We start from the raw sequence: 17,636 nt of genomic DNA, 5'->3' as shown, positions 1-17,636 counted from the left end.
GTCTCCCTTCCCGTCTTCTTCCACGCCAGTCCTGCCCTTCCTCCCTCTCCCTCCCCAGCTCCAGCGTCTGCTCTCTCTTTCCTTCCCGTGCCTCCAAGTCTTTAAAAAGAGCTGCTAGATAGGCCCCACCTCCCGTTTTTCCTGTCATGGGATGGCAGCTGGCGGGGTGTGATGGGATGGCAGGTAGGTGTGGGGGCGGAGAGGGGATGGGATAGCAGGGGGGGAGTGTAGGAGAAAGAGCGAGTATTTATTGCAGGGGTTGGCAACCTTTCAGAAGTGTTGTGCTGAGTCTTCAGTTATTCACTCTAATTTAAGGTTTTGCGTGCCAGTCATACATTTTAACGTTTTTAGAAGGTCTCTTTCTATAAGTCTTTAATATAGAACTAAACGATTGTTGTATATAAAGTCAATAAGGTTTTTAAAATGTTTAAGAAGCTTCATTTAAAATTAAATTAAAATGCAGAGCCCCCCCGGACCAGTGGCCAGGACCCGGGCAGTGTGAGTGCCACTGAAAATCAGCTCGTTGCCTACCCCTGATTTATTGCTTTAACATCAGGTTGAATTCTGGAGCAGGCTGAGTACTGGATTGGAAAATCTGGTTCTGTTCTTCGCCTTTGCTGCTGGTGCCCACGCCCCGTCTCGGTGCCTTTCCTTTTCCCAGTCTTTGCCTGGCTTACAGTGGAAGCCTTTTGGGACCGTCTTCTCCCAGGTGTGCGTCCGGTGCTCGCTGATGCTCTCCGTCCTACAGTAATACAAATGGTGAAATATACAAACCCTCTGCTCCAGTCCCCAGGGATTGGTTAGTGGATGTGAACCAGTGGATTGCCAAGCTTTTGAAATTGGGCCCAAACCCTTCAGTGAGCGGCCAGCTGCTAACTCCAGACAAACCAGCTTGAGTTCCAGCACGGCCTCCCGTGGCCAGCCGCCGGGACCTCAGGCTGGGGTAAGTCTTTTGGATTTTCCAAAATGTTCTGCACCCCCTGGGGTCAGTGTCCTATAGCCCCTTCCATCGAATGGGGGCTGCAAGCGGGGTGTGGGGGGGTTCTTTTTAATTCCACCCCTTGCACCTTCTTCCTCTCTTTCATTTTAGAGCCCTCTGCCCCCATTTGCAGACCCACGTTGCCGGGGAACAGTAACGCCTGGGGAGAGTTTATTAAATGTTGCACTGCTTGGAATGTTCTTCAGCGACCACCGGCCAGACGGAGGGTGGACTAGCCCCACGGGCATGGCCAGCCCTTCTCAGGGCCCAGCCAGGGTCTAGGGGAACCACCAATAATTGCAGAGCGGGGGTGGAGTCACTAAAAGCACCGTCCCAGACAAAGGCAAAGGTTATCTATCTATCTCTGGGCTGTCCCTCTACTTGGCCCGTGTTTGGGACTCAGGGGATTTGGGACTAGGTCCTGTCCAGCAGTGGATTCCCTGTGTGAGCTTGGGTAAGTCATTTAGCTTCTCTGGGCCTCAGTCTCCCCATCTGTGAAATGGGGTAAATCATCCCTCCTTTCTTCTCCCTGGGATAGTCTCGTCTAGCTAGACTGTGAGGTTCATAGGCCGAGGACTATGTCTCATACAGCGGCTTGGCCTTCATTAGAATAATTATCAGCAGTGTGCAAGTTGCTCGCAGTCGGTGACTCTTACTAGCACTGACTTCTCTTGCTTTCCTCCCCCCCCCCCCCCCCCCGTTCTCATCTCAGCAGCCAAGTTGGAAGAGTTTTTGTATATTTTAATCCGAGTTCTGTAGTGCACCTGAAAAATGAAGGGCAACCGCCGTTAGGAATTGGCAAAAGATCTTAATTTCCTCTCTCCATAGGCATCTTGCTAACTTCCTGCACGGTTGTCTGGTATAGAAAACTGCGCTAAAAATAAATCAAGCAGGGTGGTGTTTCAATGGAATTTCTCTCCCAGCTGGTTTGGTACAGTCACATGGAAATGGACCTGTTCGTTTAAGGAGATTTGTTCCCTTAAGCTTTCCTGGATGGACCCATTACCCAAGAGGATTTTTTTCTTTTAAATGGGCAGGTTTCATTTTAATCACCCCTCTCACCATTGGGTTTCATGGTGCGTAATAAATATGCAGTTTGCTCGGAGCCGATTGGCTCTGGCATTCTTCCCCCTGCTCCCCCGCTTGGCACAGGCAGTGCCTGGAACCAATGAACTCTGCACACTTCGCATATTCATGAGGGAGATTGGTGTGGGGCCGGGAAACCAAAGGAAGTTGGGGGGTTGGGAGCATTTCCCCCCAACAACCTCTAGAAATGGCCTCTGCTGTTGTCCCCCCGCCCCCCTTTGCCCACTGCAGAGAGCAGCAGCAAAGCCAGCGAGCAGAGGCAGGGTCAGGATGGAGGCAAGACAACAGGTATTCAAGCAAATGGAGAGAGGGAAAGGTGATGACACCTTTGGAAATTTCACTCCCTCCCTACGTGCCTTTGACCAAATAATTTCTATAGTGCTGCAGTGTTGTAAGCAGCGTGGCCTAGGCGGTAGAGGACTGGCCTGGGAGACCTGGGTTCTATTCCTACTCGGGCAAGTCACTTTCCCTCCCTGTGCCTCAGTTTCCCTTCCTCGCCCTTTATCTATTTACACCGCGAGTTCCTCAAGGTGGGCTGTCTCATGCCACCTGTGTGCAGCGCCGGGCCCTGTGGGGCCCTGATCTCGGCTAGAGCCTCCAGGTGCTAGTGCGTTTGGAGACAGCCACACAGAGGGCAAATGCATGAACTAGTCCCATCCCCCCTGTCCCCCGCCCCAGGCTTGTCTTAGGGCGCGGCGGGGGGGGGGGGGGGGAATGCAGAGCCTTGCCTCAGTGGGGCTAGAGTCGGGAAGCTGCCAGGGGGGCAGGGAGCTGGGTTTCTCTCCTGCCCCTCATGGCCTGGCTAGGGAAGCTGGCAAACTTGAATCAGAATTGTCCCCAGCCCCAGGGGAAGGGGTGGTTTGCTGGGTGCCTTGGAGCTCGGGCTCTGGGGAGCTGCCCTGCACTGGCGGTTGGGGGGGAGCTGGGAGCTGCCCTGCACTGGTGTGTGGGGGGAGAGCTGGGAGCTGCTCTGCACTGGCGGGGGGGGGAGCTGGGAGCTGCTCTGCACTGGCGGGGGGGGAGCTGCCCTGCACTGGCGGAGAGGGCGGGGGGGGGCGGAGCTGGGAGCTGCCCTGCACTGGCGGAGGGGGATCGAGGGGGAGCTGTCCTGCACTGGCGGGGGGGGGGGGAGCTGGGAGCTGCCCTGCACTGGCGGATGGGGGGGAGCTGGGATCTGCCTTGCACTGGTGGAGGGGGGGGGGGGAGCTGTCCTGCACTGGTGAGGTGCTGAATTCTCGGGAGCTCCGGGCCGCCCCTCTGCCAAGATCCCCTTTCCCTGGGACTGGGAGCTCCGCCCTGGGTGCTGGGAAACCCCCCCCCCCCGCTTCCTGGGCATCGCCCCCCCCCCTCTGCTGGCCGCCCAGCCTCTCCCCACGCTCGCCCCATGCCCCCTTTTTCCCCAGGACCCGCCCCGCGCTCCGCCCCTCCCTCCCCCCCGCCCCACTGGGCGGGTCCGACCGGCTGCAAGGGCGGGGGCTGGGGAGTGGGGGGGGGGGCTCTCTCCGAGCGAGCCGGCAGCTGGAGCGGCTCCCCCTCCCCTCCCATTCCCCCACGCAGCCCAGCCCAGCCCAGCCCCGCCAGCCGGCGATCATGGAGAAGTAAGTTGGTGCCTTCGGAGCTCGCGGTCAGCCCCAGGCTCGAGAGAGAGGAGCACCCCCCAGGTAGGCAGGGAGGGGCCCCCGCTTGGACACACGGGGGAGGGGTGCTGGTGACTGGAGGGTGCTGGCAGGTTTTCCCTCTGGCTTCTTTGCAGGAGGCTGTGGGAGCAGGGTGTGTATGGGGGGGGCGGCCTGGGGGGGCAGCTGGTGTGTGTGGGTGTGTTGGATTTTCCACCGGCTGATCGCTTGCATGCCCCTGTCTCTCCGTTACCTGGGCATCTCCGCTCCTTTCCCCTCCTCTTGCCTCCCCCCAGTCAGTGGGTTTCTCCTGGCAGTCGCGGGGGCCGGATTCTGTAGCTGGCACAAAGGGACCTGACGCCACCTGAGAACCTGCCCCCCCAACCGCCCCCCCCCCTCCCCGCTCGTGCCATGTTAGATTTGCGACCGATGCCTCGGCAGAAAACAATGCCCCTCTCCCCCGGCTCGGGACGGATCCTGGCAAGGTTCCTCCCGCCCCTTTAATGACCACAATCCATTTCTTACAAATTCCCCGGGTCCTGCTCCTGGACCCACCTGCTCCATGCCCGGTCTGTGCCCTGCTCCGAAGGGGGCTCCCAATGCCCGTGGCCCATCGGGCTCCTCGCTGCGTTCGCCAGAGGGACGCCAGCCCCCACGTTTGACTGCCCGTCGCTGCCCCGGAGAAGGGGGTCCGGTATTTGGGACAGGGGCGGTATGAATGTGGCAGACACGCGGCGGTCCCATTATTCACGGGGACAGGTGGCCCGCCAGAAGCGGCTTCGTTTCCCAGGCAGGGAAACGCGCCTTTGAAATGGCGTGGGCCAGATCCGCTGGCGTAAAGCGGCGCCGTCCATTTCCGTGGGGGCCGGGCTGAATGGGGCCAGAGAGGGATTTAGATCTGAAAACGGCGCTGAAGCGATCAGATGGGTTTCCCCGCTCCTGCAGCGATGCACGCTGTAGAAATTCAAGTGGTGATAAATAGGAGGAGGATTAAAGGGCTGACTGTGGTAGGCAGCAGACCTGACAGATAGAAACCAAGATGCGCTGGGACAGCCCAGCAGGTGAAGTAACTTCGAATTATTTGCTACTGGCTAGTTCCCCAGCAGGTGTGAATTGGGGTCACGCCACGGAGTCTGTGGGACCAGATCTGCAGCTGGTGTGAAAAGGATCTCACTCCATTAGAGTCAATCGCGTCAGATCCCCAGCGGGTGTCACTTGGTGTCACGCCACTGGTGTCAATGGGGCCAGATCCCCGGGCCGAGGTCAGTCAGCATCGTGCTGGTTTGCGCCAGCGGAGGATCTGACCCCGTGCGTATCATTTTACTCTGTGAGAAGATAGTGGGCGGTGACATTTAGGCAGCCTGAAAACTGGGTTTCACCTTAGGAAGCCACCTTCAACCTGAACTAAGAACAGTGACATGGCCTCCAAACATTATCCCGGAGTCTGTGGTATTGGGTGAGATTCCCCTTTGATAACACGGCAGGATCAACCTGAAATCCCATTTTCAAGGCTGTCTCTTCTATGGCATGCGGGCTCGCTCCGTCAGTACAGCGCCTGGCACGCGGGGGCCGGTGGGTGCTACTGGAGATGGCAGCACACCGCGGAGGAATGAGCCAGGCCCGAGCCTGTGTATTTATTTGAAAGGGGCTTGACGCTCGCTGAAAGTACATCCACCTCACTAGGTCAAATTACCCAGCTGAGCAAAGAGAGTCGCCCGGAATTGAAACGGAAGCAGATTCCTGGGAAGAGAGACCAGCTTTTTCCCACGCCCTGGAGACCGGAAAGGAGGGAGCTGGAAATGCGTAGGAGGGACACCCTGTACCTGTCACTCGGTCGGCACAGCTAAAGGTCTTTGTCGCTCCTGTAGGGGCTTATGCTTTTAGAGCCATTGGTCCAAATCATGGGGTCCATTAGCTCGGCTGTGTTGCCTTCAGCAGCGAGGCAGTGATTTACACCCGCTGGGGATCTGGCCCCATTGACCCCAATAAAGCAACAGCTGATTAACCTCCTGGGTTAGAGCCACAGATCGGATCCATCGTTGCCAAGGGAGCGATGCCACTTTATGCCAGCTGGGGATCTGGCCCCCACGGACACCAGTGGGATTACACCAGTGATGCATTTGGTCCCTTGAGGTAAAGATTGTGGGAAACGCCTCTCCACGGCCCCCCCGCCAGCGAGCCTTCGCCGCTCGACATGGTGCTTGTGGATCTGTGCAGCTGGAATCGGGCCAGATGTGGTTTTGAGAGTAGGAGCCTTTTCTGTGCAATTGCACCTGGTGATTCGAGCTGTCTTCAGAAGACAACAAATCACCCACCATCTTCCCCCCGCGCCCCCCAAGTGTGGTAGCAAATCTGTGGCCACTGACATGCCCCGGCCTGTCCGACAAGCCCAGGGCCCAAGCCCCGGCCCCACCACCCGAGCTCAAGGAGACTAGTTCTGGGGTTTATGGTGCACCTGCGTCCTGTGGTGGGCACGTCTGTGAATCTACACGTACACACGGTAATGCTGTCGAGAACCGGGTTTATGGATGTGTGCGTATTATAAAGAACTGGATTGATGTGCGCGCGTGTGTAATATCATGACCTGGTTCAGGGGCGTGGTAAGGCGCTGGATTCTGTGCGCCTGTAATATGTGCGACTCGCACACACAGCCGGTTCCTTGCCACGTTTTCAGACTTGGATTTCATCGGCAGCTCATGTTTCATCAGCCACTTCAAAACCCTGGGCCTGTCTTGCTGATTGGCATCTGGCTTGCTCTGTGCCAGGGAAGTGCAGAACAGACAATGTCGGGGTTTGGACGTGTGCTTTAATGACTCACGGTGGGCCACGGGCCACGGATTTGATCGGAGTGTGCGGCGCAATGCGATTTGGGGGTGTGGAGGCGTTGGCCCCTTCTCTGGGGTAACTGTCCCCTGTAATCCCCTGCTCACTTCTGGGCTCCTCGTTGGCTGACGCATGCTGGAGACAAACTGGAGGCTCCAGGAGGACAGAGCCCAGGGGGATTAAGGGGCGAGGACGGGGAATTAAAGGAGCTCAGTGTTGTGTGTTGTGACTTGTGAGGGACCTGATTCTCAGTGGCAGGTTTTGTCTACACAGGGAAACCGACTGAACTAGCCCTGGTGACATAGGCCAGTCTGCAATAGCTCCCCCATGTGGACGCTCTGTTCCAGGAGAATCGCCCAGTCCACTTGGGAAGCACATGAATTAATCCGGACTAGGCCATCCACAGGGAGAACTGCTCCGGAATGTGTCAGTGTCTGCATGTGGGCAAGTCCTACTCTGCCAAAGCATTTTAGCCGAGAGGCCAGGCCTTAGGGGGATGGCTGGCGTTACCGGGAATACGTAGAGCGGGTGTCAGAGAGAGCCTCTCCCACTGCGGGTGGAAACCCCACGGCTCTGAGAGATTTATCTCAGGCCGGAGTGACCATTGGGATCATCTGGTCTAACCTCCTATATCACTGGCCTTGGAAAATTAGATTTGTATTGGTGTCATTAAGCATCGATTTCACCCTATCCACACAAACTGAGGGAAACTGTTTCCATCGATAATAACAGACATGTATGGAGAGGCAGATGAAGAAAAAGGCCGGCTGATAACTTATTTGGGTTTGACCGAAGGAGATTCACTTTGGAGGTGTTGACAATTGGTGTTTTAACGGTTATAAACTCTTTGAATCTCGGCAGCTACTGCCATTAAACACAGGTCATTGTCTGATCCCCCCAGCCCCGCATCGTTTCCTATAACTGGGAGCGTTTAAATAGATAAACATCGGGAAAAAATCCAACCTTTACATCCATAGTTTTGCACATCTGTGAACATTTAAATGGATAAAAACCGAAAAATGTTTAGAAATAAACATCTGTATTCTCGGCCAACATCACAATGAACTCTGCCGGGCCTAGCTAGACCATAGCGATCGTAGATCTGTTCGAAAATCAGCCCGTCTTGATTGAATCCGGCCCAGTGAGGAAGAAGTGGATTCTCCCTCAGCCTTGGGTAGGTTGTTCCACGGCTTCCGTCTCCGCACTGTTAACCATTTGCACTTATTTCCAGTCTGAATTCGGCTAGTTTCCACTTCCAGCCCTTAGATCCTTCCCCGGCTAGAGGGAAAAGCCCTCGGGTCTCACGTCTCTGTTCCCCGGCTAGGTACTTACAGGCAGGGATAAGTCACCTCTTAACCAGTGCAGCTGGCTTTTGTGTGTTAATCCCGGTCCCTCCCCTCTTTTCCTTTCATCACCCCCAGCAGGAGCGGATCCCGCCTGCTTTGCCCACCCGGCAAGGGAGAAGCAGCGGGCGCACGAGGCCAAAGTCAGTTTCCATTTACCCCTCCCACCCGTCCTGGAATTTAGCCCCATTAATCCCACCTAGCTCGGTCCCCACCCAGGGTGGAGTTGCCCTTTACAGACTAGACCTTGGGGCTCGGAGAAATGCTCTCAGGTCCATCCAGCGCCGGCCTGGTGGCCTCGCACAGCGCGAATCCCCACCAAAGACCAGGAGCGTTTGCCCGAAGCAAACCCCCAGGGTTGGGCCCTGTGGGAAAGGACTCGACGTGTGGCCCTGGCTTGGCACCCAGCTGTCCGATCCAAACGGGCTTAAAGGTTTCCCTCGCCCCAGCCCTGCGTCCCGCACCTGCTCCCCCCGGCTAACCGGAGGCTGCATCGGGAGACTGGGCTCCCATCAGCTTTCCACACGGACGGTCACGGCGGGCGGCAGTCGGGCCCCGATCAGGACGAGCTGAAGGGTCCACCGGTGACCCGATGGCGTTGAAGCCCAAGCAGAGCTAGTCAAGGGGGCAGCGAGCTCTCTCTCCTCGGCGGGAGCAGTTTTCGGGACTGGATGAGTCTCAGAGCCAAAGGGGCTTATTTCGTTACCGAATTGAGGACATCGCCCCAAACCCTCCCTTGCTTTAACTCCTAGACAGCACTCCCGGACCTGATGCTAAAACCCAGCAGGCCCCTGCTCTAACTACTAGACCTCACTGCCTCTCCTAGCCAGAAATGGTGCCCAGGGGCGTTGATTCCTGGTCCTCCGTTATAAGCAACTCCCTACAAGAGTCCAGGGCCTCCGGGCCCTGAGTCTGTGCAGAGTGAGGGGCCCAAACTACCAGTTGCTCTGGGAGTGTTTTGTCCCCAGGTAAATGGTTGCACACGGTGCAGGACAATGAAGAAGCAGGACCCTTGCTCTGACCACTAGGACGCCTGGCCTCCTTGTGGCGCATCAATTGATGTACACTTGCACCCCCCACTGGTTCGAGCAAGGAACAGCTGTCAGGGAGAAGTGTTTCCTCTACCCCCTGCAAAGTGTGCATTAAAAATGTAGCTCCTACAATACATCGCTGCGGGAACCCGGGAGCGCACCCTCCCGGCCTCCCTCCCTCTTGCTGTTTTGAAACGTCTGGGAATAAAAAAGCACAACCTTGTGATGAAGGCCCCGGACCCCAAGAGATCTGGGTTTCAGTCCTGCCTTTGCCACAAGTGACCTTGGCCGGTCACTCCCCTCCCTTTGCACTTCAGTTTGCCTAGCTCTAAAATGGATCGAATGGCCGGGGGGACTCTGGGGTGCCAGACTTTAAACCCTCGTGGCTCGTCTACACGGGGGAGATTGAGCAGCGATGCTAATCCAGAATAACTCCTCCATGTGGACACTCCATTCTGAACGCAGTTCCATCAGAGCTTGGTGATGGGAGTCATTACTCCAGAATCAAGTCGCTTTCATTTCAGACTAGAGCAGCCCCCCAGGGAGTTAGTCCCCACTAATCAAAGGTACTTCAATGGCCCATGTTCCCCCAGGATCTGAACAGCCCCCAACCGTTACCGTATTTATCTTTCCAACCGCTTCTGAGGCAGGGAAGAGACTCCAGGGTGACCCAGGAAGCAGGTGACTTGAACTCAGGCATGTCAATATTGATCATGGCCTCTTCGATCTAGCAGGTCTAACGGATCTGGCCGGAAGTTGAAGAATGTAAGAACGGCCATACTGGGTCAGACCAAAGGTCCATCTAGCCCAGTATCCTGTCTATCGACAGCGGCCAATGCCAGGTGCCCCAGAGGGCGTGAACAGAACGGAATCAGCAAGTGATCCATCCCATTGCCCATTCCCAGCTTCTGGCAAACAGAGGCTAGGGACACCATCCCTGCCCATCCTGGCTAACAGCCATTGGTGGACCTGTCCTTCATGAACTTATCTAGTTCTTTTTTGAGCCCTGTTATAGTCTTGGCCTTCACAACATCCCCTGGCAAGGAGTTCCACAGGTTGACTGTGCATTGTGTGAAAAAAATACTTCCTTTTGTTTGTTTTAAACTTGCTGCCTATTAATTTCATTGTGTGACCCCTAGTTCTTGTGTTTATGAGGAGTAAATAACACTTCCTTATTTACTTTCTCCACACCAGTCATGATTTTATAGACCTCTATCATATCCCCCATTAGTCGTCTTTTTTCCAAGTTGAAAAGTCCCAGTCTTATTAATCTCTCCTCGTACGGAAGCCGTTCCATACCCCTAATCATTTTTGTTGCCCTTTTCTTAACCTTTTCCAATTCCAATCTATCTTTTTTGAGATGGGGTGACCACATCTGCACGCAGTATTCAAGATGTGGGCGTACCATGGATTTATATAGAGGCAACATGATATGTTGTTTCTTATTGTCTATCCCTTTCTTAATGATTCCCAACATCCTGTTCGCTTTTTTGACACCGCTGCACACTGAGTGGATGTTTTCAGAGAACTATCCACAATGACTCCAAGATGGGAAAGGTGTCCGTTTTTAACAAGGAGGGGAACTACCCCCTGGAACAACTTACCCAGCACCGTGGTCGAGTCTGCCGCCCTGGGAACGTTTAAATCCAGGCGGGATGTTTTTTCTTTTTAAAGATCTGCTCCAGGAATGATTTTGTGGGGCTGAAGCGACACAGGAGGTCAGGCCAGGTGATCACAGGGCTTCCTTCTGGCCTTGGAGCCGATGAAAGTCGCGGGCTGGTGCTGTACCCATGACACCATCCTTCCCCTCCAGGAACAGAGAAGCCAGCAGCAGGGTGTATCACAACTGGCGAGACATGCAGGAGGCACGACCCGCCCTAGTCTATAAATACACCGGCAAGTTCTCCTCCGGCTTTCGAGAGCACACTTTCAAACCCCGTGAAATGTGACTCTGCATGACGGGCCGGCCCGGTTCAGGATGTTCCGTCTCCGGCAAGGGCTTTAGAGAGGAAGAGGGAGAGACACCGGCGCGTCGGGTTTGCTGTTCCTGGGGCACCGAGCGCTGCTGTCGGTCTGTCCGTATCATCCGCTCCTGGCTCTTTGCTTTCTGTCCCGCAAAGGACCAGGGCTAGTCTGAATATTTGGCCCCTGAGCACGCGTCTTCTCACTAGTCACTTGTGAAAATCGTGGTGTAAGAGCTTAGCAGGTCTGAGAACAAGGGTTGGCTGTTTGTATGGGTAACAAGGAAATCCAGAGCCGGAACAGTAAATATTCCCAAAACCAACCCAACCCAGAGGTTTGGCAGGGCTATAAAACCCCCTGCTTCAGCGCATGGGCTGATCGCTAAAACAGGAGGGGACCTGCCTTGGAGGGGGGCTGGCTATCCCATCATTTGGTTTGTGTGTGGCCTAGTGGTTAGAGGAGAAGATTGTGATGTCGGAGATGTGGGTTCTAGCACTGGCCTGCTTGGGCGAGTCCTTTCCTTGCTCTGGGCCCCAGTTTTCCCCGCTGTAAAATGGGGATAATGCTATCACCCTCCTTTGAAAGTGCTTTGCGATCTACTGATGACAAGTGCTTATAAAGACTATGATTATAATATAAACCACTCAAGATTTCCAGGCAGTGCTGGGTGTCCACCCTTTGACAATCAAACCTCTTTAAGGCCTCCCAGCTTGCCCACCCAACAATTACGGCATCCCCAAATCCACAGCCACTTTTAATGATCTTGGTGACATCTTGTGGCATTGAGTTCCACCGGTCCATCGGTCCACTGGTCCATCGTAATGGGGCATGTGCAGCAAATCAGGAGAAATCTGGGCCTTATTATGGGCCGCATTCTACAACCCCTACTCAGAACAAGTGGTTCGTTCGTTCTTGGGTCTTCCCAAGGAGATGGGTGACCCTAGTTGAGGAGGAAAAGTAACTCTCAAGCGTGGCAGATTCTGGCCGTGTGTTGCTAGGGAAGAGGTAAGGTAACCATGGCGACACTGAATGTACTTACTAACTAGTCCATGGTGGTAGCGATGGTTATTATTATCACGATTGATTATATTTCATGGGCCACGCGCTTTCCAAACACTGAAGGAAGACCGTCCCTGCTCCAAGGAACCCACCATCTAATGGCATCGCTGTTGTCTCAGGCTCTCTGCAGACTCAGGCAGACGACCCTGCATCAGTTACACTTGGGGCAGCTCCCCCCCCCCCCACAGCTATTGTCTCGGACAAATGGAGGCAGGGCTGGATTAATGTGCGGTCATTATACTGGTGCCCTGGGTCCTGCAGCCATCTGATTATGGCAGGCACTTGACGGTCATGAAACAAATCAATTTCTAGCCCTCACGTTTGTGGAGAAAAGATTGAAAGTGTGACCCAGGAGTAACTGCTGCAGTGATGCTGCCTGAGTTTGCAGAGCGCCTGAGACAATAGCTCTCAAAGGGGAAGCTGCTGGTGGTTCCCAGTTGTAGCCAATGAGTTGTCGGTTCTCAGCTGATGCGGTGAGTTGTCGGTTCCCAGTAGTTTGGTGGTTCTCGGCCCCAAACCCGGTGGCTCACAGGTCGTTGTGGATTCACGCTGGCGAGGAGACTGTGCGGGTGGGTGATCTCTCTATTCAGATGTGGTCCCACACGGTGCACGAGTCTGAGACCGGCTATGGATCTCCGGTAGGAACTGGGTTTCCTGCGGCGACGCTGATCCACCCGCCCCAGATACATGTGCTCGGAGATGTTTGACTCCCCGGTGTCTCAGATGGAGCCCAGAGCCGCTGTTAACCGATGTTGCTCTCTCCCAGGGCTTTCTTACCTCGCCACATTAAAGCTACAGGCGGGAACCAGATCACGGGAACTCCCCCCAACACCTTCCTTCAACTCTGGAGCCCCTGTGCTCACCCACGCAGTGACCTGCGGCTTTTATTACCTAACCCCCCTCAGCTGAGAGCAGGGCCCGAACTGTGCCAAGCGCTGCACGGATACACGCCGAGACAGCCCCTGCCCCCGGGAGTTTCTAATCTAAATCGACAGGAGGGAATTATTACCCCTGTGTTACGGAGGGGAAACTGAGGCCCAGAGAGATGAACGGCCAGAGTGGGTCCATCTAGTGCCAGGAACGAACAAAACAGGGCAGTTATCGAGGGATTCATCCCCCCTAATCCAGTCCCCGCTTCAGTCCAAAGCCTGGCACAGCTGGGCATCGGACCCAGCTCTCCGGGGTGCCAGCCCGTGGCCCCGCTCCAGGGCTTTCCAGGGTCCCCACCTCCTGCGTGGGACCGGAGGCAGCTCATCCCCCAGCCCGAGCGCAGGGCTCTTGGTGCAGAGAGCCCGGCCTGAGCCGAGAAGCCGAGGCCCTGCGAGCGGGACCTTTTGTGTGAGTTACAAAGCCTGATGAAAGCGTCTATTAACAGCCGGGAACCCGCCAATCCGAAAGGGGGGAACGAATACAATCCCATTGTCGCAGAATGAGCCTCCTGGACGGCTTAATTGATGTTTCCGCCCGGCGCTGGTAATGAGGCTATTACATTAATTACAGAAATGTTGGCGCTGGAGACGGAGCCCCGCAGCTGGGGGCTGGAGCCACGTTTCCCCAGGCAGCACCGGGGAGCCCCGCGGCTGGGCTTTCGGGGGAAGCCGCCCGGGGCGAGGGGGCCCCGGGCCAAATCCGCAGCTGGTGTCAGTGGGCAAAGCTTCGTCCACTCCGATGGGGCGCTGGCTGATTGACCCCAGCCGGGGGTCTGGCACCCAGGGACTGCCATGGGGCGCTGGCTGATTGACCCCAGCCGGGGGACTGGCCCCACGGACTGCCATGGGGCGCTGGCTGACTGACCCCAGCCGGGGGCCTGGCCCCATGGGCTGCCATGGGGCGCTGGCTGATTGACCCCAGCCGGGGGTCTGGGCCCCATGGACTGCCATGGGGCGCTGGCTGATTGACCCCAGCCGGGGGTCTGGCCCCATGGACTGCCATGGGGCGCTGGCTGATTGACCCCAGCCGGGGGTCTGGCCCCATGGACTGCCATGGGGCGCTGGCTGATTGACCCCAGCCGGGGGTCTGGCCCCGGGGTGCTGTGAAGCTTGTGGGAAGCCCAGCGGTGACCGTGCTGGGGGGGAGCCCCAGGCCCGCGGGGAGGGAGAGGTGTCGGCGGCTAGTCGGTCCCGTGAGCCATCGGGGTTTCTATTTTCACATCCCTTCGTTTCTTTCGCCTTTTTATAGCCCGTTCCCGTCTCTCGTTGCTATGGAAACGGCGGCGTTGCTATGGGAGGGGGCTAGCGTTCGCCCACCCGCCTGGCACCAAGGCCGCGGATTCTGCGGCGGGGGGGAGTGGGCGGCGCGGTCCTGGAGGGGCTCATCGCCCGGGGCAACTCCGTGCCCCTTTCCTCGGGGTGATCGGCCCCCGGTCCCCGCTAATCCCGGCTGGCGGGGCGCCGCAGGGCTATGCAGACGGGAGGAGATGCAAAACCTGCGTTTGTTCAGCGGATGCACCGCGGCTCCCACTTAGCGGCGCGGGCCTCCTGCGGGAGCGCTCCAGTGTGTCCGTGTCCGACCCGAGCCATGCTGGTGCTACAGCGCCTGCCGGCTGGGAGGGGGTCGTGTGGTCTGCTGGAAAACCCGGCCCCTGTTCCTGACTCTGCCACTGAGCGTGGGCAAATCGCGTCCCTGCTCCGTGCCTCAGTTTCCCCACCCTCCCTTTGTCCAATTAGAGTGCGAGCTCTTTGGGACAGGGATTGTCTCTTACTATGTGTCTGGGCATCGCCCTGCGCGACGGGGCCCCGATCTCTGGGGCACCTGGCCTTGGCCACTGTCGGAGACAGGGCACTGGGCTGGCTGGAGCATTGGTCTGCCCCAGCGTGCAGCTCTTATATCCTTAAATGAAGCAATAAACCACATCATGTAAATAATACATCGCTTTACTGGAAGGCTTTTAGCCACTTACCCTTGGAAATATACAAGGCCGGAGACCTGAACCAGTCACTTTGCCCGCTGTACAGAAGAGATTTAAGTTTCTTTTTCCATGTGAGAGCTGCACGTAGCCCAGGGTTGTCCAGACTTCTGAAAGCTGAGCCCGTCTCCTGGAAAAGGATCCCTATCGCCCCAAGCAAGATCAGGGTCCGATTGCAGCAGGTGCTGCAAGGCCAATAACCCAGATCAGGGACCCGGCGGGCCGGGCGCTGCCCAGACAGTGAGAGCCGGTCCTTGGCCTCAAGAGCTCCCAGTCTAACTAGAGAAGACCGACAATGGGACTGTCTTTTAGTTCTGTGTTTGGACAGCACCTAGCGCGATGAGGCCCTACACCCAGTACAAATACATTAATAATGATCGTCATGAAAGAAGGGTCCTTGTCCCCAGTGTCCCGCTGAGAGGCAGTGGGATAATGGGTTGGATTTTGAAGGGGCTTAGCACGGAAATCTGACCTTTATTTTGGTCCCTTTTGGGGAACCCCCCCCACTGTCAGTGCTACGCCTTTGGAGGTGGGGCCCAAAATGACCCCCCCACACGTGTCACACGGGAAGTCAATAACACTGCCGGTGCTTTAACCATGAGCCCGTCTCTCCTGCCTGCGCAAAGCCATCCTGTGTCACTCAGCCGGCCCCAGGGTGTCCAGTGGTCACCACACCATGGGGAAGGACGGCTCCCCCCGCCCTAGCGCGTCCGGCAGCGGATCGGGGGCTGGGAGTGTGGGAGGTGAGCTCTGGGGGGGTGGGGGGTTGTCCCTCGCAGGAAGGAAACCGCCTTGGGCACCTGGCCCGTGGTCGCGCAGTGACCCTCCTTTGTGGCCCCCAGGGTCCCGTGAGCGACGCCTAGAGAGAAAAGGGGCCGCGCTGCAATGACACCGGAGCAAATGAGAATTGTGGCTATTCTCACTGTCCGGACACGTGGCTGCGTCCTTTGTTTTGCATCCTGCTACGGTCTGGGCCTCACTGAGATCTGGTGGCAGGGAGTCCCACAGGCCAGGCGGGTGGTGCGTATTTCCTCTGGGGGGATTGAAATGTGCCGCCTTGCAGTGCCATCCAGGGCGCCCCTGTTCCTGCGCCACGAGACGGGTTGAGCAGAACGCCCGGCTCCGCCCTGGGCGAACGTGGGGAGCGTCTTTTAATCTTTCCCTGCCTCAGTTTACCTCAGCACAATGGGGAAGGAGGCAGGTTGCCCAGGTGACAGATGATCCTGATGTTTCCAGCAGTGCTGGAAAGGGGTCGGGGTGAGACGGGCGGGGACGCCGAGGTATGATTGGTGCACACAGTGGTTTAGGGGTAGACCTGGGAATAGAACCCAGGAGTCCTGGCTCCCAGCCCCCCCTGCTCTAATCACTAGCCCTCACTCCCCTCCCAGAGCTGGGACAAGAACCCAGGAATCCTGACTCCCAGCCCCCTCTGCTCTAACCACTAGACCTCACGCCCCTCCCAGAGCCGGGGAGAGAACCCAGGAGTCCTGGCTCCCAGCCCTGCCCTCCTCCTGGACAGAAGCCCTGGTTCGAGCCCCCTCTAACAGCCTTGTGCTCTGCTCTGCCTATTTACAACAAACCCCCATCCGGATCGGTGCCACCGTCTCCATAGCAGCCGCGCACGGTGACCGTGGTGTGGGCCCCGGGCTCGGCCCGCTTCCCCCGCTGCCAGCCAGCCCTGGGAGCCCTCTGCCTCCCGCTCCGAGTGCATCCCACTGTAGGTGCGGGAGAGGGGGAAGACTGGGGGACCCCGTAGCTTGGGGGTCTCCTGTCCTTCCACCCCCCTCCCCGCCCCGGATGTAGGCCCGTTGCTGGCAGCAGCCGGAGACACAGATGATCTCTTATTAAGAAAGTCATGTAAAAAACAGTGTCTCCCACCGGCCTGATTTTACATCATTTCGCTAAACCTCGTTAGTGTCACGCCCTGGGAGTAAGCGGCTTATCCGAGTCGTCCCCCCCGTCGTCCCCACTGTCCTCTGGGATGACCCAATCAAGGGAAGGCCGGCGCGCCTCTGTGTCCAGGGCTAATCCGCCCTTCGCCTGGCTAGTCCCGCTGTTCCCGAGCGGCGGCCAAAGGAGTGCCTGGGCTGCGAGCCGTGTGTGTGTGTGTGTGTGTGTAGCCTAGTGCGGGGATGTGTGTGCTTGTGCACACTGTGTGTGTGTTCGTGTACCAAGCCGTGTGCATGTGTAGGCTGGGTGTGTGTACAAAACGGTGTGGGCGTGTGTCTTCTCCTCCTTCAGCGGCTGGGCCATGGAGAGGATACCAGCCTACTGCTGCCGCTGGTTAAGAGGCGTCCTCCTTTAGCTCGGGCATTACGCACGCGGTGCCTTGGGGCGGCCGGGCCTGTGGATGGTGGGGAAGGTCACAATCTCCGTCGGATGCTCTGCCCTGTTGGGGGAAGGGTTGGGCCCGGGAGAACGCAGCTGCCGAACCATGCTTGTTTCACGGGGGCTCATTTCTGGAGAGGCCACGATCCTGCCGTGCTGGCCGGGGCCAGGGCCACGTCCCTCCCGCCGGGCCACGTCCCTCCCGCCGGGGCTAACGACCGGAAAACTGCTTTGAAGGTGGCTCCGGGTAGCGGGCAGCTGCGTGACTGGGAGGAGCGCAGGGCTGGGATCGCAGGGGGCCGATCCCAGGGGATCTCTCCCCAGTAAAGGGCCAGGAGAAGCGGTTGTTGGCCCTGTTGAGTCCGGCCTGCCAGGGTGGCACCTGCGGTGCGGTGAAATCCCGAGCCCCGGGCAGCGAGCTCTGGAGAAGTGTTGGAACAGGAAGAAGGAATAAAAATAGCGACGCGGAGCCCGGAAGGCTGCGACGCTGAGCCGAGCTCGTAG

At 57.3% G+C, this 17,636-nt stretch overlaps 1 protein-coding gene across 3 annotated transcripts in view; it reads left to right on the top strand.

Moving 5' to 3' along the window:
* Positions 1-3,653: 3,653 nt before the first annotated feature.
* SLC8A2 (solute carrier family 8 member A2) overlaps positions 3,654-17,636 on the top strand; it is a 71,840-nt gene continuing 57,857 nt past the window's right edge. For 2 of the 3 annotated variants that reach the window (XM_054010219.1, XM_054010217.1), the window contains exon 1: positions 3,654-3,726. The gene's annotated coding sequence lies outside the window, so the exon portion shown is untranslated. Of the gene's footprint in view, positions 3,727-6,124; positions 6,182-17,636 lie in introns of those variants that run through there. The other variant, XM_054010218.1, reaches the window with a different exon arrangement.

The sequence above is a fragment of the Malaclemys terrapin genome, chromosome 20 (genome assembly GCF_027887155.1).
Source record: "Malaclemys terrapin pileata isolate rMalTer1 chromosome 20, rMalTer1.hap1, whole genome shotgun sequence".
Lineage (NCBI taxonomy): Eukaryota > Metazoa > Chordata > Testudines > Emydidae > Malaclemys > Malaclemys terrapin.
The sequence above is the reverse complement of the archived record's forward strand: the minus strand, read 5'-3'. Positions and strand labels throughout refer to the sequence as shown.